The 21072-nt window shown below is 35.7% G+C and overlaps 1 long non-coding RNA gene across 5 annotated transcripts in view; it reads left to right on the forward strand.

Annotated features, from left to right (window-relative positions):
- LOC127564563 (uncharacterized) overlaps positions 1-21072 on the forward strand; it is a 262634-nt gene that overhangs the window by 41800 nt on the left and 199762 nt on the right. For all 5 annotated transcript variants that reach the window (XR_007954301.1, XR_007954298.1, XR_007954299.1 and 2 more), the window contains one exon: positions 16753-16893. This is a non-coding gene — a long non-coding RNA (uncharacterized LOC127564563). The remainder of the gene's footprint in view (positions 1-16752; positions 16894-21072) is intronic.

The following is a 21072-nucleotide window of genomic DNA, read 5'->3' on the forward strand; positions in this document are numbered from 1 at the left end:
GGTCTAAGCTAAGGTGATATCTGTGGGAGTGAAAAGGAGATGCATTTGAGAGTGTAAATTCTGATTAACTTAGACTATTCCAAAATCTCTATATCCAGATCCAGGCTTTAGTCCTCACCTCCTCAGTTACTCGGCCATTTCAAAGGTCAAAGGTAAAATAGATTTACACTCTATTTATCCCAAATTAAACTCATTATATTTTCCCCTAAACTTTCTCAAATTTCCTTATTTCTGTCCAAAGTGCCACCATCTCTTGAGTCTTCTAGTTTCCTAATTTTGGCATTATCTTCAACTCTTCATTCTCTTGCCCACATAGCCAATACGTTGCCAAATCTGGCCCTTTTTGCCTTGACAGTATCTCAAATGTCAGTCCTTCTCTCTCCACTCCCACAACTATCACCTCAGGTTAGGGCCTAATCTAAGAAGTAATCAGTCTGTGATAAGACTGTGTGTTTCACAGAGGAAATAGCACCTCCTTGGACATCAGAGCACCTAGAGTCAAATTTTGACTGTTCTACTTGCCACTGGATTAACTCATTTAACCCCATTGAAGAAACCTCAGTTTCTTCCTTGTCTATCAAATGATGGTTTTGGTGTAAATGATTTCTGAGTTCTATTTTGCTCAACGTGATTATTACCTGAACACTAGGGAAACTGATCCAAAATAGAGGCTGGTTGACAACCTTAGAAAAGACTATTGATTTGCATCTTTGTACCTTCCCCATCTAACACAGTGTCCTCTGCATAGAATTAAGCATCTGGGAAGGGGAAAGTGCTGGTGCTGGCCCTTTTAGAATTTTAGATAGTCTGGTTTTAAAGAAGCTTGTGGATTAATTGCAAGTGCTAATTACTGAAAACCAATAAAGACTGGTTTAAACTGACTTTTTAAAGGAAATTTAAATACCTATTTAAAGCAAGTGACAAAAATGTACCTCAAATGTAACACAATCATAAAGAATCCTAAAAGTGCCCTACAAATGCTAATCATTTCTACCTTTATTTTATGTTCAAGACTATTAAAGTGTTGAAGGCAGGTTTTTACTGAAGCGAAAATAAAAAGCTCAATAATATATTATCGGGAAATTTAAAAATCAGACTGAGAACTGACCTTGAAGCTTTCAAGATCATATTATACAATATTCCAAAGACTCAGGAAGTATTCAATATTATTAACACCAAGGACTGTGATATTGTCTGGTCATCAAGTTGCTATTGCATTAGGATATAATAGAATTTTGGAAAAATGACATTGACAACTTCAGATTTTGAATACATTTTAATAAAATACTTCTAGTGTAATTGGAAGCCTGTAAAAGCATCTTACTGTAAGAACAGAGTTATTTTTTTAGATGGATTTTTAACTCACTGCCCTGGAAGAATACTTCAGGACCAAAGGACATTAACATTTTAAAATTATTTTTGTTAATGGTATGAATGACATGGCAGTTAACAGAAATTTAATGAATTTTCTTATCACTTCCCTCACAGCCTCCACTGTCTCTGGAGACACCAAAGAGTACCTTAAATATTTGTAATCCTGATGCTGTCATGGGCAAACAGGTTCTTCCTAAAGAAAAGCTTCTAGTATGAGGAATTGAGATCACTAACTAAGGATTGAGAAAACTGACTTCTTAGAATAAAAATCTGTCTATTGGAACTCATAATATGTGTGAATAATGGTTGTTAAATCTCTTGGGCCCTTCTGAGTATATCAGAATTATCTTCTTCAAGCAGCTGCTAACATAAAAAGAAGAAGAGGAGGGAATAAGCATTTATTTAGCACCTTCTATGTGCAAGACACATTTGATCTTCACAACAACCTTAGGAGATAGGTGCTCTTATTACTCTTATTTGCTTTTCTTTTCTCCTTCCTTCCTTCTTTCCTTCTTTCCTTTCTTCCTTCCTTCCTTCCTTCTTTCTTTTTTTTCCTCTCTCCCTCCCCAATCTTAATACCTCATACTCAGTAAATGGAATGTAGATTCAGTAAAAATGTCCCAGACAATGAATACTCAATCTGAAAATGAAATCCTAAAGTCTTAAGCTAGTGTTTCCACTAGTACTCATGTTGCCCAATTACTGTTACCTAATGAAAAATATTCTGCCCTTATTCTAGGCAGAAAGTGATTAAATGTAGTGGTATCAGTGTTAATACTTGACAAACACCTAGAATATGTCAAACAAAATTAAGGAAAATTAAAAAGTTGGTTTATTCATAGCATCTCAGTAAGTGAAATGGATTTATTTCTGTATTTATAATCATTATTAACTGCCCAAGAAGCTAACCATTGAAGTGAATACTCTTGTCATGGTAATAAGTTATAATCAGTATTCATCTTTGTGGTTTTTATTTTTATTTTTTGTCATGGTCCTCTATAATTCTGTTATTCATTAAGTCGGGATAATAAAAGCATTTATTTGCTTTACATGTTGTAAGTATCAAATGAGATAACATATACAAAGTATTCTGTTAAATAGCAAAACACCATATAAATGCCATTATCATCATCATCTTCACTATCACATTGTCCATATATTTATCTATCTCTCTGTCTGTCTATCTATCTATCTATCTATCTATCTATATCTTCTTTTGGCCAAGAGATGGCCAAGATGATTGATATATTTCACTATCAATTTCTAGAAGGCATGATTGGTCACTGCATTGATCAGAGTTCTGTAATCTTACAGAGTTGTTTTCCTTTGTTTTGGTCATTGTAAATGATAGTTTCCTAGTCCTGCTTGTTTCATTCTGTATAGGCTTATGCAAGTCTTCTCAGATTGGTATGAATTCATTGTAGTCATCATTTTGATATAATAACATTCACTTACATTTGTGTATACACAATTTTTTTCAATTATTCTCCATTGGATGGACACACATTTTGTCCAGTACTTTATCCATTGTAGCATGCTTATGAATGTTGTGACCTTAAGCATATCAAATTAACAGCTCTGTGATCCAATTCTCTTATCTGTAAAATGGAACTAAGGAGACATGATATTACAAGATTGTTGCAGAGATTATATGACTAAAATGTTTTGAAATCATAAATATCAAAATAGAGGTCAGTTATTTTTAATTAATGATATTGAACACTGATACTGTAACATATAACATCATTGTGTTATATAAATGTAAGGAATTCTATTGTACCTCTAATAAGTGCAAATGCAAGACATATCTTTTTCATTTTAAGTGACAAAGTCAGTCTGATAAATTATGTTACTCACCCTTGTGATATATGGAACTTCAGATCCACTGAAGGGAGAAATTCCTGTTAAATCTGTAAGATTAAGTTGACAATGGAAAATACTATATTGACTTTCCACACGCAGGACCCTAGCTTCTGATTTCCTGAGAGTGCCTTACAAGGTTATTGCCCATTGGAAATGAAAACTTGATTGATGAGAACAGAGACACTCCTTTTTAAAAAATTGAATTGTTAGGCCTTAAAGGTTCACATTGGGCTCTCAGCATGGTTTCCCCAAACCATATCTCAAGAGAGTAGCTGCCCTGACAATTCCAGTTACTGATTCTTTTCTCATGCTGGAGAATAGAATATTATAGAGAACTAATATCTGAGCCTTGATGAGATCGTCCTTCAAGTCTAGGCCCAGGTTACCTTCTAAGACTTGCTTTTGTCATTAGAGACTGTATGTAGGACAAATTCTCCTTCTTCAAGTAATAATGTCTTCTAGGGAGGATGCTTCCAGGAGTTGACATTCAGTTAAAAAATTTAAAAAAATCAAAAATTGTGCTTCAAGTGGAGAGAGGGGATGAGTTACAACTTGGCAGGACATGATATGATAATCCCTTCTAGGTATTATGCTGAACATTATGCTGTACTAGAGAATTTTCATTTTGTCTTAACAGCAACAACTTGAAGATGATAAAGATTAGTTTCCCAGTAACCGACAAGTACCAACATCAGATGCCCCAGGAAATAGTGCTCTCTTTACCACTCCCTGAAAGAACCTACTCAGGCCTTGTTCCAAGCACTGGTTTAGAGTGCAGAAGATCTGGAGTTGGGATCCAAGCATGCCATTTTTTTCTGACTTAAGCACCTTGGGGAAAGTACTTCTTTCTCCTAGCTTCTCTTTCTCATCTATAAATCAGATAGATAATTTAAAGAAGGATAAAAAGACTCCTTCTTGATGCTAAAGTTTTGTGATTTAGCATCCCAAATCTAGAGGAAGCCTTTTCCTGGATTATCCCTGGTCTAGATGGTGAGATTGACCTTGCCCAGTGGCCAGAGATCTAAATGGATCCTTACTTCATAGTAAATTTAGAAAATTAGTAAAAATTAAATAGTAAATTAAATAAATTTACTTAATAGTAAAACCTTAGATCAGACTGAGCATTATGGATGAAACAAAACTAGGAAGATTGACTCAAAGGTTTATCATCAATACCCTGATACCTTTTAATGTGAGAGGGTTAGGGGGAAGGAATGAGTATTTATTATTCCTATGGTGTTCCAGGCCCTTTGCTAAGTGCTTTGGAAATACTATCTTATTCAGTCTTCAAAACAGCTTTTAAATATATATATATATATATATATATATATATATATATATATATATACATATACATATATATATATGTATATATATATACACACATATATATATATGTATGTATGAATGTATATTCAAATTGAATTGTTAGGTGTTGGAATCCTTACTAACTGCTAACTAATTAGAGTTGATCTAATCTTACAAGAAGATTTTGGCCAGAACCTGAAACAAGGTACTAAGTAGAACTAATTAATACAAGCCTTGTGTTCACATCTTTACTCATTGGAGTTCACAAGTATGCTAACTTCACAAAGTACACTTTCTAACTTCAAGGGAGTTCACACCTCCCTTAAAGCTCTTTGGGCCAGAGAGCACTATGGGAGAAAACCCATAACCCATTCTCTCAGAAGAGTCAGATAAAAGGCCAGCGATGAGGCATCTATGGCAGAATACATTTTTTCCTCTTGGCTGGCTGGTCGCAGAAGAGAGTTCAGCTGGACTCGAGAGGAGCGACTCTGGTGCAGACACAGAGCACTTTGACGGATTTCAGCGGAATCACGCCAGAAGCCCTCTCTCCAAGGCAAGGCAGAATATATTCCACTTGGCTGGCTGGTGGCAGACGAAGAGTTTTCAGAGGATAAAGCTACGAGTGGAGAGTTCAGTGGACAACCTGATTCATCTTCATCTCACACCACTGTGGTTGGTGGCTGGGCTCCTGCATGCCCCCCACTGAGACCAAGCTGGTCTGAAAGACTCACCAGAAAGCTAGCCGAGCTCCAACAGAAGGAGACAAGAGAGATATTCCATCTCTGTGTTGGTTGGAGGCTGAAGAAAGCAGAGGCAGAGGCTGAAGGACAGAACCTTTGGATTTGGAGACATTCGGAGGGCTCTAAGCCTCAAAGGCTGTGCTTTGAGAAGAACAAGAACTCCAACATTTGAACTTCTAACAGTTAGGCCTTAAAGGTTCACATTGGGCTCTCAGCATGGTTTCCCCAAACCATATCTCAAGAGAGTAGCTGCCCTGACAATTCTAGTTACTGATTCTTTTCTCATGCTGGAGAATAGAATATTATAGAGAACTAATATCTGAGCCTTGATGAGATCGTCCTTCAAGTCTAGGCCTAGGTTACCTTCTAAGACTTGCTTTTATCATTAGAGAGCTGTATGTAGGACAAATCTCCCTCTTCAAGTAATAATGTCTTCTAGGGAGGATGTTATATCTATATATTAATATATAATTTTATACACACACACACATACATATATATAATTCATTCCTGTTTTAGAGTAGAAGAAACTGATGTGGCAGAGGTAAAGTGACTTTCCTAGAGTCACGGCCAATAAGTTTTTGAGGTTAGATTTGGAAACAGGTCTTTCAAATTCCAGACCCAGTGCTCTATCCATTGGGCTATCTAGCTGCCTTTAATGGAGTCTAGTAGAGACGGACATTCCTTTGCTATAAGTTCCTGTAAGATGAAGATCTTGGACAAGTCAATCCACCTATGAGGTCCTTTCCACCTCTAAACCTGTGATCCTTTTATTTTCAGTTGCTCCAAGTAAACCTCTTGGTGCCCAGCACTGTGTTGGGCCAGCACTTCCATGGCAGAGACAACAGTAGGTTTAAAGTTAACTTTTTTTCCATTAAGAGATTCTCTTTGTTTTTAAATGATATTTAAAAGTTTAATAGTTTTTACTCTTCTCTGGGGCCCTCATCTTCATTTTTAAGAGAACCATATGCAATGTCCCCTTGCTGTGGTATTTTTTTTTTTAAAAACCACCCTTCTTTCTCTGTTTTTCCTGAACTCTGCCCCCCCCACCAAAAAAAAAAAAAAAACCTCAACAAAATACAACACATAGCCCCATAAATAGCTCCTCTCCAAGCTTATTAAGAGCATTCCAAGAATATCTGGAAAGACAGGAAAGCCTTCTATCTCTTGGATTCTGGACCAGAGCCCTCCTGCAGCTCTGTCAAGTTTATTTTGAATAAGGGTTTTCACATACCGGCTTGCCACTGGAGAGCAAACAAAGAAGCTTTAGAGCCACGTTGCCCCCTTCAGATTAGATAAGTTGCCTCTTCCATTTTGAACGGATATTTATTTTGGCAAAATATCAGCTGTTTTCTTTCTCTTCTTTCTTTCTTTCTTTTATTTTAATCATCCATCTTAAAAGATCTCCAAGGTATTTCAAAGTCGAACAAAGCAACTGTTGGAGCTTTCTGAGCAGATTTCCTCAAGGAAATGAAGGTGAAAAAGCCCTCCTTTGGGCCCTTTATGGGGAAGCTACAAAGGAATATGAATTAAAATGCTCTTACTGTGACAACTTTTGGTGGTCTGGACTTTCACATATTTACTGGAGGTAGCCCAGCCTAGTAACTAGCTTTTTGTATTTAGAACTAGGAAGACCTGAGTTCAAATTCTATCTCTCTGTCACTTAATAGGTACATGACCCTGGACAAATCACTTAATTAAGTTCTAAGGTTTAGTTTTTTCATCTGCAAAAAAAAAAAAAAAAAGATATTTTTACACATACCCCACTGAATTGCTTTAAGGATCAAATAAGATAATGAATATAAAGCACTATGCAAAGCACAGCATTGAATTAAAGGTCAGTTATTACAATAATAATTTCAAAATCTCTCCGGAAAGGAGGATTTCATTGAGGCAGTTATACATCACAATCTATTGTTGTTGGTATCTTCAATTTAAAAATATGCACAAAATGTATGCCAATTGTAACTTGTAAGAAAATTCAACCCTGTTGAGGGAATATTGGAAATACAAAGATTTCCACTGTATTGAGCCGGAGACCTGTGGGGTAATTTGATCTCTTCAGCTTACCACACAATAGTCCCCTATTATCATCAATTCAGTTTTTTTTCTTTCTCTCCTTAGCTTAATTAAATACTGTGGTGAGCTTTTACCCTGAACCAGAGAATAATAAAACCTGACTACCCTATCATGAAAGGATTTCAAATCCCTGATACTTGCCCTTACACCTAGTTCAGGAAGTTTTGCATTTGTCGTTATGGACATTGCATTATATCCAAGTTTCTGAATGTGAATGGAAGCCAGGTCCAGTTAAATACCACATTTCACAAAACACTGATGAAAACCACATGTTTTGACCTCATTACAACATAAAGTGGATACTCCATCTCTTTATCTCTTTCCTTTTAATTTCCCTCACTTCAGTACTAGGAAAAATAGTTATTAATAGAATTTCTTTTTTTTTTTTTGGATTGTTTTCTTTTTTCCAGGTTATATATATATACATTAATTTTTAAAAATACACATTTCTTTATGAATCATATTGGGAGAGAAAAATGGAACAAAAAGGAAAAACCACAAGAAAAAATAAAAACAGAAGAAAAAGAAAAAAAAAGTGAACATGGCATATGTTGATTTACGTTCAGTCTCCATAGTTCTCTCTCTGGATGCAGATGATATTTTCTATTCAAAGTTTATTGGGATTGCCTTGGATCACTGAAACACTGAGAAGAACTAAGTGTTTCATAGTTGATCACTGAACAATTTTGCTATTACTGTGTACAATGTACTCCCAGTTCTGCTTGTTTTGTTCAGCATTAGTACGTGTAAATCCATTCCAATTCCAGGCCTTTTTAAAATCAGCTTGTTCATTGTTTTTTATACAACAATAATATTCCATTACTTTCATATATCATAATGGACATCTACTCATTTTCCAGGTTTTTGCCACTACAAAAAGAGCTGCCGTAAATATTTTTGCACATGTGGGTCCTTTTCCTTCTTTTATGATTTCCTTGGGATACAGACCCAGTAATGGCACTGTTGGACCAAAGGTTTGCACAGCTTGATAGCCCTTTGGGCATAGATCCAGATTGCTCTCCAGAATGGTTTGATAACTTCATTATTCCACCAACAATATATTAGTGTCCCAGTTTTCCTAATTCCCTCCAACATATATCATTATCTTTTTCTATCATCTTAGCCAATCTGAGAGGTATGAGATGGTACCTCAGAGTTGTCTTAACTTGCATTTCTCTAATCAATAGTGATTTAGAGTATTTTTTCATATGACTAGAAATGGCTTTAATGTCTTCATCTGAAAATAGTCTCTTCATATCCTTTGATTACTTATCAATTGGAAAATGGCTTGTATTTTTATAAATTTGAAATTATTTTTATATATTTTAGAAATGAGACCTTTATCAAAAGATTGACTGTAAAATGTTTTCCCAGCTTTGTATTTCCTTTTTAATCTTGTTTGTGTTGGTTTTGTTTGTGTAAAACCTTTTAAATTTAATGAATCAAAGTTGTCCACTTTGCATTTCATAATGTTTTCTAGTTCTTTGATCATAAATTCCTCCTTCCCTTTTCCAAAGATCTGATATGTAAACTATCCCTTGCTGTTCCAATTTGCTTATGGTATCACTCTTTATGCCCAAATCATTTTAATCTTATTTTGATATGGTGCGTGAGATGTAGGTCTATGCTGAGTTTCTGACATGTTATTTTCCAGTTTTCCCAGAAATTTTTGTGAAATAATTGAGTTCTTATCTCAGAAGCTGGAATTTTGGGGTTTATTGAATACTAGATTACTATAGTCATTGATTAATATGTCATGTATAGCTAACCTATTCCACTGATCCACCAAGCTATTTCCATAATTTCTTAAGGAGTTTCTGCAAACTATCCTCAGACTCATCTCCAGAGAGGGTCCAAAGACTAGAGACATTCCTAGGGGAAGTCTGGTATCCAAGATAAATTGGTATCTTATTCATACACACTTTTAAAAACATTCAGGTGAAATCATGTTCAAATGAATGATAAAGGTAAGTTTAAAGGGGAAAAAGAATTCAAAAGAAATAGAACTTGAAACGTGGTTTTGAGTGGATGGTCATGGGGAAAAGGAAAATAGCTTTGACTTTACTGTGTGTGATGATGGGAAAGGGGCAAGGGATGATTGGAAGGGTGTTATGGGATGATTATACAGGGTGTCCCAAAAGTTTAAATGTAGTATTAAGCGATTAAAATTGCACTAAAACTTTTTTGGACCTCCTATATTTAAACAAGGGTGCAATTTTGTAATTTTAGATTATGGCAAAATACAAAGAGCATTAGATTGGGAATCAGGAAACTAGTCAACAGTCAAACAACATTTATTAAGCACCTACTATATGCCAGATACTGTGCTAAGTACTGGGAATACAAAAAAAGCCAAAGATAGCCCCTGCTTTCAAGGAGCTTATAATCAAATGAAACCAGTAATTCTGGGTTCTAGTCTTGGTTCATACCTGTGAACAGAGCCTTATCTATCAGAATTCCCTTATCAGTTGGATGAGTTTTTTTTCTCCCCTGTAGTACCCAGAGCAAAGGATAAAAACTGGGAGCTCTCATTTATGAGAGGAAGAGCTAATGAGGGCAGTCACTTTTCTCTACCTCTGTCTCTCCCTTCAAGATTAGTAAATTAGAGCTATAGATTTTTAAGATGCTTTTGTATTATGAGAGAAAAATACTTTGCATTAAATTCGTGTCAGGCAATATTTTAGAGAATGTGCATAGCAAGCAAGGGTTTGTAGGTTTAGCTCTGGAAAAAGGACTTACAAAGTCACTCAGTAACCTATTTTACAAAAGAAAAAACTGAGGTCTACAGAAATTGTTAGAAAGTGTCTGAAGCAAGACTTGAACACAGATTTTCCTTTCTCCAAGTTCATCAGCCTTTCTACTACACCTTGTCTTTTGCAAGGGATATCAGGTGAAGCTTTTTATCTGTAGTGTTTTCCAGGGTAAGTTAGCAGAAAACTTATTCAGCCTGGTAAGAATATCACTGCTACATTTCAATTAAATTAACAAATACACTAAGAACATTTGAAATGTCCAGCTGAGTTGGAAGTGACATTATTGATGTCTATTTCTGGACACTGGTATAGAGGCAGAGACTTCAGGTCTGGAATTGATCAGTCTTTGATGAACTTTCTGAATCTTGATTGTCAGTATGGACTCTAAGTATAATTCATTAGGATTTTAGAGATTCAGATTGGATATAAAAGTCTAGGGCTATGCTATCTGAGTGTGTATATATGTAAACAGATAGTACATGTATATGTAAACAAATATGTATATAGACATACATATGTATAAAATAAAATTATGTAGCTTCAGTTTTATTTCTTGAGTCATGTGAATTGTCATTAAAACATCCCTCTTAGGTATACCCAGGCTTAGAAAATTGTTTGGGTTGTCATATATTAGCACTGTGGCTGGCCTATAGAAAGTGCTTAATAAATGTTCTTTTTATTTATGGAGGCAACTGGGTGGTATAGTGAGTAGGGTGCTGGGTCCAAAGTCAGGAAGACCTAAATTAACTCTTATAAATTATATTTTTGCTTATTTAGTTAAATATTTTCCAATTGCATTAAAAATTTTTAGGATTCATTTTTGAAAATTTTGAGTTCCAAATTCTCTCCCTCCCCCCTTCTTCTCCTCCATCCACTGAAAAGGGAAGCAATGAGATATCATTTATACATGTGAAGTAATTCAAAACATAATTTTGTATTGTAAAAAACCCTATAAAAAGCAATAAAAATGAAGAAAGTAAAAAAAAATACCCTTCAATCTGTACTCAGAGTTTATTAGTTCTCTCTCTAGAAGTGGATAACATTTTGCAAGATGGATCCTTTAGAATTATTATTATTATTTATCATGTTATTCTGGTTCTTCTCACTTCATTTTGCATCAATTCATACAACTCTTTCCAGGATTTTTGGAAACAATCTTGATTGTCACTTCTTATAGCACAATGGTATACTATCACAATCATATACTACAAGTTGTTCAACATTTCTCCAATTGACAGATATCCCTTCCATTTCCAATTCTTTGCTACCACAAAAACAGCTGCTCTACCTATTTTTATACAAACAGGTCCTTTCCTCCTGTTTTTTGATCTCTTTGCGCTATAAACCTAGTAATGGGGCAAAGGGTATGTATGCACAGTTTTATAGCCCCTCAGGCATAGTTCCAAATTGTTCTCCAGAAAGATTGGACTAGTTTATAACTCTACCAACAGTGGATCAATGTGCCTTTTTTTTAGCAAGACCTGAATTTAAATCTGACCTCAGTCATTTACCATCCATAACTCCAAAAACAAAGGCATTTAATTAAAATAGAATAGCAATACAAATAATAAGGAATAGACTCAGATGGCTATGTTCCCTACATATAGCTGGTCTATTTCCTTTCTCAGAAATGCTTATCAACAACCCATTCAATCTTTCTGCATCTCTAATGTTGTAGAAGAAGGATACAGTTAAATTAAATTCATACATTATATGTGTTGAGGTTTAGTATCCATAAGATTATAAATTTAGAGACTAAATTTAAATTTAGTATAACCCCTTCATTTTATAGATGAGTAAATTGAGACACGATGCCTTACCTAAATATAGGTAGCAAGTGACTTGATATTTGAACTCCAGATCTAGTATTATTTCTAGTGAAATGTGTTTGAAGCCCTTCTTTCTGAATAACTTTCCCTCAAGATAGATAGCTGATATCTTAGGCAAGATAACTTTTGAAATCTTTTGCCATGGCTTTTGCATATGCTATCATGGTCTAGATGCTATGCTGGGGCTCAGATAGCTGGGATCACTTTTTTTTTTTTTGCCACTTGATTATTCTCTACTCAGACGTCACTTTTTCCTGTTTCTGTCACTCTTAGTAAACTTCTACTGCTTGATAAATCTCTTGTATTGCAGAACCTAGTTCACCTCCTCAGAAGATAGGTAATTAAGCACTATCACACACAACTTCTTGGGAAAATGCAATACAGAAATCCTCCCCCAATGAGTGAAACTTTCTCCTGCCAAGTTTTGAGGAAAATAAGGGTCCATAATCATGTCTTCTAACTTTTTAAACTTTTTTTCAAGATGTCTTCCAATTCTTTCTCATGTCTATTATTGTTTGAAGTGAATCTTTTTTCTATGTTGTTTTAATTTGGTTTTGCATGGGATAAAGGGACTGGCTTTCCACCCAGGATATCTGAACTCAGATGGAGGGCTTTTTAAAAGACTGTTTTTAAAAATTATTATTATTATTATTTGCCTTTATTCTCCTGGATCTTGCTTCACAAGCATATCTATTATTGACCTTTGGATTGTATTACTGTTTGCTTTTTTGAACTCTGGAATGGGAGATTGGGCCATATCCTCCTTGCACAGGACAATCTTGTTTCATACTCAAAAAAATACATACACATTCTACTTGACCCTATTTGAACTCTGCTCTGTAAGCCATTCAACAGAAGTCCATGGTGTTCTAAGTTTTGAATTCAGAGCTCCAGCCACTGTTAGAAAGTAGTCCAACAGCAATGCAGATAATTTGTCTCAGTGAAATTATTATCTATTCTTAGAATCCTACCCAGTATTGTTCAAGCCATTTGTTTTTATCAGCTATTGACAAGTTAGAAAAGTGGCAGTTTGTGAGAGAAAGAATAGAATTCCCAAGGCCCATAATGGGCCGATGGTCTATACAAATGGACTCTTATTAAGTAGAGAGTATGTTACTTTGGGAACCCCACAGAAATGAAGGATTGAGAAATAAGTTTATGAGATATTACTATTCTTTCATTTCTGGATTTTCAGCCCTGACAATATCTCTCTAGCCTGACCAGTTCAATGACCCCAAAGCATTCCATTGCATTCCAGAAGAAGAAGAAGTCACATTCAATGAACTTGAGTGTTTTTTTCCTCAGTTTTTTATTGACCTATCCAAGACTCTCATCAATAATTCATAGCGAAGACTAATGTATCCAGCATTATAGTGGGAGCCATCTTTTTATAGATCACACTACAAGTGAGCTATACCAACTCTATACATGGCACACACTTTGCTGCACACTCAATATTGAAAAGAAAGTATTACTAGAGGGAGAATTATTTGAAGTCAGAGCCAGTAAATAAAGATCTACCCAACCAGCATCCAGGCTACCTGGATGTTCTTTTTTGAAGGTGGTTCATAGGATAGAGCATTGGACTTGGAGTGAGGAAGGCTTGAATTCAAATCTAGATTCAAATAGTAGCTTTCTCCCTCAGAACAAGTCATTTAATCTTTATCTTCTCTGAAAAAATGGGGAGAATATTAGCATCTCTATTATCTTGGGACTGTTGTGAGGATAAAAGGAGATAATAATTGTTAAATGTTTGGTATTTAACAGCAGGATAGAACTTCTAGCTCTTATATGACAGTTAATTTATTCTCCCCTACGTCCCAGGCACCACAACTAGCAGGTGGGTACACTTTAATGAAAACCCCAAATCCAGTGAATTAACTTAATAGGTGTTTCCAAAGATCATAAGCTTTGCAAGTACTTAGGCTCAGCCAGACCTCGGGGATCTAGCCTGCCAACCAGGCGCAGAACAGTCTCCGTTGTGCCTGGAGCATGTACATGCTACAATCTCCCAGCTGGCATGTGCCCTGCATCCAAAGGCATTCTTTCTGACATGCGTTTGTGCCTGGAAGTGCTTCCTAGAGAGGCCCCGTGGGCAGTGTTCCATCTCTGCCAGGACAACCCAGCTGCTGGCTACATGAGGCCTGTTTAACACCTTACATGTGGTCACTTGGGAATTTTGGTGACCATGTCTACAAACAAAACAGCTGCTAGTATTTTATTATACCTTAGTCTTTGAGGTACGTGCCCAGGCCATGGACCCTGTGGGAGAAGTTACCAGGCTCATGCAAAATTCTGCCAATTTCTCTTTGCCTCCAGGTGGTGGTGATGGTGAAATTCATCATGGACCACCTGCCATCCCAGGTGTATGCAACTAAAGTGATCAAAAGTTCTGGCACCTCTAGGGTAGCACCTGAGAGTCAGAGAATCACGGAGCAGCCCAGAGGATAACCATATAGTCAACTGATTTTCCAACATGTGCACCCCAAGAAAGGATGGGGAGAACTAGTACCATTGTCTTGTTTGCTCTAGAGCTGAGGTATCAAACACAATCCCCTCCCCAGTGTAGATTGAACCAGATTAAAATGCAACTGGCAAACATTTAACACAAATAAATAAAAATACAATAAAACATAGATAATGTTAATATATAGTTTTCTAAATCAATATGCAGTTCATATTGTGGCTAATGTACATCCTTACAGACTGTGAAGTGGACCCAGTTTCTGTTTGAGTTGGATACCATTGCTCTAGCATACGTGGTATGAACTTCTAAGAGTGGGAGCTTTTCAGGAAATAGAAGAGTCTCTTCTTTTGAACAGACATTCTTAATCTAGGATCCACAGGCATGTTTTAAAAAATATTCTGATAACTATATTTCATTATAATTAGTTTTCTTTGCAATCCTTTGTATTTTATTTTAGACATTTAAAAACATTATTCTGAGAAGGGGTCCATGAGTTTTCCTAGATTGCATAAGGGTCCATGATATTTACTTAAAAAAAAAAGAATAAGAACTCTGAACTAGATTCATATCTTTTAAAGATCCAATACCTAAAAACATAAAATCCAACTAACCTCAACTCTAGCAGCTGGCTCCTAAGTGTTCCCAAGCGCTTGGAAAGTTCCACATGAATGATAATGCCATTTTGCCTCCTCTAAAGACTTTTCATTTTTAGTCAGGTCATAATCATAGACAATGGTAAAAGCAGCAGACCTTCTGAAGTCTTGTGAATGGCAAACCCATTTCCTTGGGAGCAAGCTCATAAAAATGAAAATACTTAGACTAACATCAGTGACATCTCACCTATGTAGAGAGCATTATGGTTTACAGATCATTTTTCTTCCATTAGTTGTGTGAGATGGGTAGTATGTCTTATCACTCCTATTTCATAAATTTGGGAACTCAGATTTAGGAAAGAGAAAATGACTTGCTCATGGTCACAAAGTTATAAATGTCGGAGCTCATATTTGATCTAAGATCTCAAAGTGAAAACATTTCAATTTGATATTATCTCTGATATAAACAAATCTTTAAAAATTAAGGGAGAGTGAGAGGGAATAAAGCTATTTAAGTAAACCTTAGTGAAGCCCACTTTCAAAATGTTTTTTTAAAAAGCAAATGCTAAATCAGCCAGTATTTGCAGAAGATACTTAAAGGGTTGAAGCTTGTTTATAAAAGGCAAAACCCTGCTGAGAAATGTGAACGGTGGGGGATTGTGGGGTTAGAATGTTACATGCTTTTTTTGCTTTTCAGTTTCCAATTGTAACAAAGAAGGGTTCAATTTTGTGTGTATGAATCTAGAAATAACTGTTACAAAAACAAAGGCATGAGGAAAACTTACTTTAAAAAAAGCATTCTGATTGCACCATTTCATCCTTAAGAAGTGTGAATGCCTAAAGGAAAGCGGCGGTCACAAATTTCCAAGGCTAACATAGTCATGGTTTAATTTTATACTCATTGGTTCTTGGGAAATAATTCAACAATGATAGCTCTTTCCCTTAAGGAATAAAATTGAGTTCAGATGGGTTCTGATGAAATAAAATTCTCTGCAAATGATGCACTAGGGAAATGCAAACTTTAAAAAAAAAACCACAGGAAAAAGCAGAGGAGAAAACAGACCAACATTGAGGCTTTGTGTGATGGAGATCAGCGATGCTCCGTTCCACAGGGAGCATCCTAATGCAATGAGCCGATGCCTCCTGATTTTTACATGGCATTGAAGTCGACCCTTCTGTCCCAACAAATGAGGCTGAATTTCCATCTAACCTAAGTCAATACAGACAGTTACAGTTCAAAATGAATTTTTTTCCATTAGCATAATGGACTGTAATAAAAACCACTGGCCAAGTCTTGGTCTCATCACAGTGGCATTTATAGCACTGATTTTAGTAACTGAGAGGGCGATGCTATTTCACCTCTCCCTGTTTCAACTTTCTATACTCTTCATTTTTCATACCCTCTCTTTTGCTTATGTGTGTTTTGTTTACACATCTACACACTATCTGCCAGACTATGGGCAAATGAGGCTTCTGGTTCAGCTTACCAGTACCCTTCACTGTTTCAAGGCAAACTTTCCTAAATGACAATGTTGTGGAATCTCCCCTCCCCTCCCAGCACTGTTAAAAATAGGTCTTGTTCTGCTGTTTTGAATCTTAAAGGAAAAGAGATGAGATCATTTTATGCTTGGAGAGTGAATCCAGGCGGTGAGTGATTGACATTAGTGAATTCAATTGCACAGGAAACAGGTGTTAAAATGACTTTTTCTATCCTATTAAATATCCTCTTCATACACTGATTCACAGACATGTTTCCATTCTGATGACTGAGGAGCCAAGCCTGTAATTTGCCCGCCATATCCATCCTTCGCACCTCACCCCCGCCAGCAAGTTCTTCTTCAGTTACTACAAAAATTGTCTATTGTTCTTCATAAGCTTCTGCCCAAGGTGAGTGATAGAAGGATGAACCTGTGAAATTAAACATCGAGAAGCAGCAAGCATGTAATTTAACAGAACTAGCAAGCAGTGATGTCCGGCTATACCTTCATCTGAATTTTGATAACCGGGGTTCCTCCTACCAATTTTGAGTCACTTTGTCACAGAAGTTGAAACTTCCCAAACCTTCAATTCTCCAAATATGATCTCTATCTTTGTCTCTGTTTTTTAGATCTCTGTTTTTATCTCTTTCCTCTCTCTGGTTCTGTCTTTTTTTCCTCTCTTCCTCTTTTATCTCCATCTCTGTATCTCTCTCTCTCAAAGATCAAAGTCCATGTCTATCTGGTATCTACTAAACACAATCTCCATGTGAGTAGCCTAGATGCTCATGTACATTATCTTTAAAAGTAACGAGACAAATTCTACTTAGACTTCAAAGTTCACAGGATCTGATTAAAGGTTTCCGTCATGTAAAAAAAAATTGTCCTTTTTCCAGGAATTCTGGGAGCTAGTGTTCCACTGACTAGCTAGCTGTAGGACTTTGGATATGTCACATCATTCTGTAGACCCCAGTCTTCTTATCTATGAAAAAGAAGGCATTGGGCTTGTTAACCTCTCAGATGCCTTCCTGCTCATACGTTCTGTAATTTTCCTAGAGCACATATTACTTTTTTATCCCACAGGCCACATCACATGGTAAAACAAGCAGCTAAATAGAATTCAGCATCAGTGGAAAATGGCAATGGCTTGTGTAAGTGATCCCTTGCCATTTTGCCTTAAAATTTCATATTTTGTCAGGTGTGTGTGTGTGTGTGTGTGTGTGTGCAAGGACATTTGTGTAAAGGGCATTAAAATGGATCCTTTCAATTTAAATGCAAAGAAGCATACGAGTAAAAACAGTATTTGGAAAACAAATAGCCAAGATATGTTATCTTAAAAGTAACACAAATCCTTCTCTCCATTAAAAAAAAAATTTGCCCAATTTAATGTTCAGGGGAACTGCTCCTTTCAGTCTCTGGCACTACTTATTCCATTGCTGATCTCTGACTTCCAGACCTTCCTTCTGCCTTTTACAATCACCTTGGCCTTTCCAGGGAAGATTAAGAATGGTTTAAAAAAAAAAGAAAGAAAGAAAAGAAAAATGGAAAGTGTATCCAGCTGGAAAATAAACTGACCTGGAACCAAGACAGCTAATGATGATTCTGAAAAGTGACATGGAACAGTTTGGAATTCACAGGCTGATAGACTTGATGTAATCTTCACAGAGTACCCTGAAGGCAAGAGAAACTCAGATGCTGCTTTCACACTTAAACTTTGGAAACATTTTGGTTTCTGGGATCCAGAGTTTATAGGGCTTATGTGAGATTATTGGAGTAGATTGTTTTAAAGTTTTACTTTTTTCTTAATAGGACACATCATATGTGTATTTAGATATACATTATCTATACATTGTAATACTGCATAGATTAGTGGATAGAGTGCTAATCTAGGAGTCTAGAAGAACTGAGTTCAAATCCTTTCCTACATACTGCATGGCCCTGGCCAAGTCATATAACTCATTTTCCTCATCGGTAAAACAGTTTTAATAATGGCACCTACTTCAAAGGGTGAGTGTAATGAAATATCATATATAAAATGTTTATAACCCTAAAATTTTAACTATAACATTAAATATGTGTATGTGTATATATATATGTATATATATCCATATTTGAAGTATATTGTAAACTTCATATTCTATATAAATATGTATATATACATATAATATCATCATATTGTATCTAGAATTTATTTAGAACTGTAATATATACAAAACACTTTACACATAGCTGTATACATACATATATAGAAACATATATAATGTTATAATTAGATTATAGCTAAAATTTATATAGAACTTTAAGGTTGACAAAGCATTTTACATAGATATTTCACATAGGTATTTTAATGTACATATACACACACACACACATATATGTGTATATATATATATATATATATTACATACACTTAGCAAACTTGCCCTTATGTTAATTGGAAAACAAACAAGTACACAATTGGGTTTTTTTTTAATGCTACATTTTTTTGTATGTTAACTAAGAAAACTAACCTAATCTTAGGTGGCATTTACCTTGCAACCTTGCATTAACATTAACAGATGGTGTCTAGAGCAAAGGAGGTGCTAATCCCACCATCTTTTGCCCGGGACCACATCTGGAATTATATCACATTGAGTCCTCTGAGTTGCACTTTAAGAGAGCCATTGACAGGTTGGATTGAATCCAGAATAGGAAGACCAAGATGTTAAAGGGACTTGAAACCATGGGATTAGCTAAAAGGGGTGGACATATATAATTTAGGAAAAGACATGTCAGGGAACATGATAGCTGTCTTCAAATGACTGATGTGCTACCATGTGGGAGAGCAATTAGATTTATTCAACATGACTGCATAGAACAGAATTGGGGCCAGTCAATAGAAGTTTACAAAGAAGCAGGTTTGGATTCAATGTAAGAAAGAATTCTATACATAATTTTTATTGTTATCTTGAATTTAACATAAAATGAGCATTTTCACATACTTCATAGAACAAAAGGATAGGATTGTGTGTGGAATAGCAAATTTCTATGCCAGGGCCACGTAGAGTCTGGGAGAGAATTTGAACTCAGTTCAAAAATCCTCAGTCAGCATTCTATCCACTAAGCTAGCCAGTATTGCAATGTATATCTAAATATACATACAATGTATTTTATTAAGAAAAAACTCCAAAGCTTTAAAACCATCTACTCTAAAAAGCTATTATATGCCCTACAAATCCTGAATCCCAGAAACCAATTCTTTTAAAATATATAATAGATTCAACATATAACTTTTAACATTGTCCTGCTTATCTGTGATTCTTTCTGTCCTTTTGAATTTTCCTAAGGAAGAAACAACTAGAGCTATTCTAAAATGAGAATAGGCTGCTTCTGGGACAGAAAACTCTTATGTCACTGGAGATCTTTAAATGAAAAGGAAGTATGACCACTTGGTCATATTTTGGGTTTAGTATAGAATTCTTCCTTCACGGGGGAAGTTGGGCTAAAAAAGAAATCAGCAAGGGAGAAGAGTTTTTTTCTTTTAGTCTTAGAATATTCATACTATAATCTATTAAAGGACTTACATATATGTGTGTGTATATATATATACACTTCTATTTATATGCATGAATATACACATGCACAAATGTATATGAACAAGCACACATAAGCACAAAATGTCACAGAAACTATAATAATTTAAAGTCATACTATGACTCTTTAAAGTCACACTATGATATCCTGTACAATCTAATAATCCAATTGATGCAATACTAATTTTGTAGCAATCTTATCTATACTAATTTATATACTTTCTAATTGTTTCACTTCATTTAGTATCTATTGTATAATTTTATATGATTGTAACATATAAAATGATGCAATAGATCAAGTGCCAGGTCTGAAGTCAGGAAGACTCAGCTTCCTGAGTTAAAATCTGACTTCAGATACTTAACTAGCTGTGTGACTCTGGGCAAGTTACTTAACCCTGTTTACCTCAGTTTCCTCATCAGTAAAATAAGTGAAAGGGCAAACCACTTTGGTATCTCTGTTCACAATACTCCAAAATGGGGTCATGAAGTCACACATGACTTAAAAAACTAAACAATAAAAAACTTGTACAAATTACATTCAAATAAAACTTTTAGAGGGTCACCAGACTAGAATGACCAACTAATAATCTGCTGTCTTCAGAAGGACCTCAGAATGATCTGGGTGAGTGTCCTGGTAGCTGGAGAAGGAACCCTAAGAATGACCTCCTCTACCTTTCTCCCTTTAGCATAAAAATACAATGCATTTATCAGATTGGTTTATTGTCACTTTCCAACAGAGGGAGAATCTGGTCCTGAGGGGATGATGTATATAGGACAGGAGGCAACAGATGGAGGCAGTAGAAGAGATGGAGGGCAGCAGCTAGCCCTGGGGAAGAGAGGAAACATGACAGTTCTAGGCTGGAATTTCCACACCTCCAGGCTAGGAGTTTCAAAAGAGCTTCTGGGTTATTAATGAGATGAGTCAACAATCAGGTATGGACTCATAAGATTTATTTTGGCTAAGAGAGCTTAAAGTCAGTATTTAAAGAGCCACTCCTTTCTGGCCTCTGGACTAAATT

This window comes from Antechinus flavipes, chromosome 5, assembly GCF_016432865.1.
Source record: "Antechinus flavipes isolate AdamAnt ecotype Samford, QLD, Australia chromosome 5, AdamAnt_v2, whole genome shotgun sequence".
Taxonomy (NCBI): Eukaryota; Metazoa; Chordata; class Mammalia; order Dasyuromorphia; family Dasyuridae; genus Antechinus; species Antechinus flavipes.